The sequence below is a fragment of the Miscanthus floridulus genome, chromosome 14 (assembly GCF_019320115.1).
Source record: "Miscanthus floridulus cultivar M001 chromosome 14, ASM1932011v1, whole genome shotgun sequence".
Lineage (NCBI taxonomy): Eukaryota > Viridiplantae > Streptophyta > Magnoliopsida > Poales > Poaceae > Miscanthus > Miscanthus floridulus.
In genome coordinates, this window is record NC_089593.1 from 52,783,660 (window position 1) to 52,789,057 (window position 5,398).

Below are 5,398 nucleotides of genomic sequence, written 5' to 3' on the forward strand. Positions count from 1 at the left end.
TTCACCTAAAAGTGCTGGCTTTGTGTGGAAATCAGAACTTCTGAGCCCGTCAGAACTTCTGATGTTCACCTAGATGTGCTAGCTTTATGCGAAAATCAGAACTTTTGACCCTGTCAGAACTTCTGATTTTCACAGTCCGAATCAGGGAGAGTCCAAACTCGATTTCAGCTTGTCCAAACTCATGGGAAACTTAGAGATTAAGTCTTGGAGAGGTTTCCTACTGAGATAAGACCACCTCCCTCTACATATATGAGAAAATCATGGCCGATTGAGTTCCCATCTATCCAATCATCATACAAACCAATCTATCAACTCCTTTTGCCCTAATTCCCCTCTCTCAACCTCTCTTGCTGTTCGTTGAGTTTCTTGGCAGAGATTCAGTGGCATCCTCGATGGCCTTGCTGGTCCTAGGAGATCCTCCATGTTCTCCTCCCCGACGGGTCTTCCTAGGAGAAGTTCGGGAGCTTTTCCGGCCGAGAACAGGCTCTACATCGGTCTTATCAGTTTGATCAATTATGCCATGTTCTTGCTGCGTTGCAGGTTGTGTGAAACCTCTTTGGGCATCCAAGGCCCTGCTGGTGTGTTGGCTTGGGGTCATCTTCAACATCAACATACTTTTGGTGACTCCGTTGGGGAGAGCAAAGCGAATCAAGAATCAATCTACTAGCAACATGGGAGGCAATGATGGTACTGCCACCGACGTGGGTGACAAGACCATCCCTTCAATGAGGCTAACATGATCTTTCCTCAAAATATGGATGAGCTTCTAGATGAGTTACGCCAAAAGCCACAAGCCAAGCTCGATGCCGATGTCAAGGCTTTTTTGGAGAGCTGCACCAAGAATCAGCACGACAAGGTTACTCAATTCCGTGAACCCGCCTATGGCGATGCTACTACTTTCACATCTTCAGGCGCCAGGGAGAAGGGAGATGGAAAAGCTAACTATGATGAGGAGGTAAATACTGATGCTTATCCTACTCATGCCAATTTTGCTCAGATGTTGATGGATTAAAAGAAATTGCATAATAATAATCTTCAGCATCTTTCTAATCTACTTCAAGCATGTATGGATAAGTAGAGGGCAAGACAACTGATTGTGATCAATCGGGTGCCGTGCAACAACCTCAATTTGGTATGCCTTTGAATTTTTATGAAAATCAAACCTCTCATGCTTTCGCTAGCCAATTTCAATTGGCCCCTTTGGCATCTAAAACTGATAAGGCCGGTCAACCTGGTGCTAGCACATCTACACGTACAGGTACTGGTGCACAAAGTTTGGGTCGAGCACTTTGAATCGATTATGGATCATCAACAAATAGAGCTTCAGTGGGGCATAATATTTTACCAAACCCACCATAGTCACCTAGTCAAATTCCTACATTTAATGTTACTCCTAATGCTCCTACTACCGATTTTGATGATGCTTTGAATCGGTTTAAGGATGAACTAGCTAAATCTCTTGAAAATAGTTTAGGAGTGCAACTTAAATCTAGTAGGAATACTTATCAAAAGCCGTACCCTTCTACTTATGATTTCATGAAAGCACCTGAAGGGTGGAGGGTACCTGATTTTCAGAAATTTAGTGGTGATGATAGTAAATCGACCATGGAGCATATTAGCATGTTTCTTGCACAATTGGATGAAGCTAGTGCTTATGATTTTATGAAAGTTTGTAATTTTCCTTTATCTCTTACTGACATAGCTTTTGCGTGGTTTACTTCATTACTGTCTTGTTCTATTGGTTTATGGTCTGAATTCGAAGAGAAATTTCATAATCACTTTTATAGCGGTGCTCATGAAACTAGATTGTCTCACCTTGCATTCGTTTGTCAAGGGCGTGATGAGTCCATCCATGATTTTTTCAAACGATTTAGAGAGATTAAGAACCGATGTTTCCATTTAAATATTTCTGAAAGAGATTTAACTGATTTATGCTTTGCCGGTTTACGTTCTAGTATTAGAGAAAAGCTTGAGCATTATGAGTTTCACAATGTAAATCAACTTATGCAAAAGGCAGTTTCAATTGAATCATGCCTTAAAGAGTCCGTGATGCTTATAAATCTCATCGTTAGAATGTGCATTTTGTTGGTGATTGTTCTGATGATTCTGATGATGATAATAAAAAATGTTTAGCTGCTAAAATTAAATGGCCAGCAGAGAATAAATTGGTTAGTTGTCCTCTCAAGCCGATTCATAAAAATCAGAATGAGGAAATGAAATTTACTTTTGATTTCTCTAAATGTGACTGAATCTTTGATGAATTGTTGAAATTTGGTTATATTAGAATCAATTATACATTGCCTTCAACTGATGAGTTAAAGAGAAGGGCTTATTGCAAATATCATAATTCTTTTTCTCATGCCACTAATGATTGCAATGTTTTTTGTCGGCAGGTCCAATCGGCCCTTAATGAGGGACGATTGATTCTTACTAAAATGCAAGTTGATAAGACCCCTTTTTCCATGCACATGGTTGAAGCAGGGGCGCCCGCTGTTTTGACTCATTCAGAGCAAGCCGATAAAGCCCAAGGCAAGAACATGATTATTGGCGAACCACGTGAAGCACCAAATGTTGAAATGAATTCGGGACGCAAAGTGGTGCTTGAGAAGGATGATGAAGGCAAGAACAAGTTGAAGATCACCGCTAGATCAACATAATATTTAAGAAGGCAATAGTGGTATGAAACAGCGGCAGCACAACAGAGGCTGGCTAGGCTGACTCGACCAGTTGGCCAAGCCAACTCTAGCACATAGCAGGGCTAGTCGGCTTAGCCGACTTAGGGAGTCAGCTACCACCACCTCCACCAAGTCGGCTGAGCCGACTTCGCTAGCCAGCTTAGCCGACTCCCCTAGTTCCAACAGCTTCGGTGCCTCTAGTGTTCATGCTTTGCGCACATTTGTTCCTCAATGATCGAAGATTGGCACCTGGAAGACCAATGAGAAGAAGAACCATAGAGAGTTCGTGAAGAAGCAATGCACCTTTGACAGGCTCATGACCAAGTATAAGCAACAAAAGGCCAATTCCTAGAATCGGCCGTTCAAAGAAAGACGGTCTACTCTGCTAAGCAGAAAGATGACAAGATCAAGCAATTGGCAGTGGGGCAACCAATAGCTCTGTCTTAGAGAGTTGTTCCTCGTGTATCTTGTTGGGGTCCCCCGATTCTACTGGTCAAATCTGAAGGACCTCCATGTTTAGCTGATTGAATAATGGTCAGTCGAGCTCTAGTGGTGCAAGTCAAGATTGCGTGATTATTTTCAGGACTCTAACTCCATACGAATCAGGAAAGACACCAATGCAGCAAGTCTATGTGCCTAAGAAGGTTGAGGTTCCTGTTGTTTCCCACCAAGAGCTAGGCCTCAATCGACCGTCACAATTGGCTCCAAGGAAGCTCCTATCATTAATCATGATGGGCCGATTGTAATTAAAGAAATTACAGTATCTAAGCAAGATGAAGCTCCCAAAGATGTTGCTAGAATTGAAGAAAAGAAGTGCTCCAAAGGAGATTCTAAGTATTAGCAACCCATATGGTGTCCTTGTGGGTTGAATAAAACTCAAAGGCGTAAGTTGTAGCATGCCCGACATAAGCAACAGAAGAGGGAGAAGCTTGCCAAGATGGAGGGTGAAATTCTCAACCTCGTACACATCGAAAATCCTTTGGAAGATCAGAACACCGCTACTGCTGTTGGCTAGATGGCTTAGCCAACTTCAGAGTTGACTAAGTCGACTCATGTGCTGAGTTAGTCAGCTAAGTCAACTTTGGCTGCCCTTGCTGCTCGGGATGTGCCAGAGTCAGCTAAGCCGACTTCCCTTGCTAATGCTACTTTGGGAAGCCCAGAGTCGGCTAAGCCGACTTCAGAGTTGGCTAAGCCAACTCCTACTATCCCGAGTGCCTTCGAGGTGTCCTCCAATGATTTTGCTACTACTGTTGCTACCCTGGTTGGCATGGAGGCCCCTGAGGTTCCCTATGAGGAGATGGTTGACTATGAGGCCACCCCGGAACGAGGGGAGATCAATGTGGTTGTTTTGTCTGCCGATTACTACATCGTAGCAGATGACTCTATGGCGATAGAATTTAACTTCACAACGAAGAGTGCTGTATTTTAGAAGCCAGATGACTCTATCAACCATCTCAAGCTTGTACATGTGAAGGGCCATATCAATGGTACCCCAGTCCATAGCATGTTGGTGGACAATGGTTGAGGCACCGTCATGATCCGAGTCTTCATTAGAAACAACTTGAGCTGCTCAAAAGCTATATCAGCCTCTTCCAACTAGGAGAAGCGCTCAGAGGCCTTAAGTAGTTTGAAGAATGGTAGTCCCTTCTCACCGAGGCATGATATAATGCGATTAAGAGCATCCATGCACCATGTGAGCTTCTGTATATGCTTTACGTAGGTTGGCCGTTTCATATTGGTGATGGCGGAGACCTTGTCAGGGTTGGGTTTGATACCATGGATGCTGATGATGTAGCCCAGGAGTATGCCAAATGGAACTCTAAAGATGCACTTTGAAGGATTCAACTTCCATCGATATCTATTCAGGTTGGTGAACGTTTCTTTGAGGTCGGCGATAAGATTACCGGCGGTCTTGGATTTGACGACCACATCATCGATGTAAGCTTCAATGTTGCGGCCTATCTATTGATCGAGGCACATCTAGATGTCCCTTTGCTAGGTCACCCAGCATTCTTGAGTCCGAAGGACATGGTGGTATAGCAATATGCATTGAAAGGCGTGATGAATGATGTTTGATCTGGTCATTCTCTTTGAGAGATATCTGGTGATAGCTGGAGAACAGTCAAGGAAGGAGAGGAGTTCATAGCCAGCAGTGGAGTCTACAACCTCATCTATCCGAGGCAGACCGAAGGGGTCTTTAGGGCAGTGTTTGTTGAGATCAGTGTAATCAATGCACATTCTCCATTATTTATTCTTTTTTGAACTAGAACTGGATTTGCTAACCACTTAGGATGATACACTTCTTTAATAAATCCGGCATCTATTTGCCATTTTATTTCTACCCTAATAGGCACCTTCTTGTCTGGAGCAAATCATCGGAGTTTCTGCTTGATCGGTTTGGCGGTCGGCGAGACATTCAAGGGAGTGCTCGATCTTCTCCCGTGGTACCCACAACATATCTACAGGTTCCAAGCAAACACATCGGCGTTGGCATGTAGGAAGGAGACAAGTGCGCTTTCCTATTTGGGGTCAAGATGAGCCCCAATCTTGATGGTCCTTGGGTGGGGTCGTTGAGGCCGAGGCCAACCTCCTTCATTTCTTTGGATTTGGCGGATGCATGTGGAGGCTCCAGCGCTGGGATCTCTAGGCCGTTGGCGGGCACCATCTTGTGTTGATGACCATGCTAGCCATTTGGATGGAGAGGTCGATGGCTTTGGCAAGGG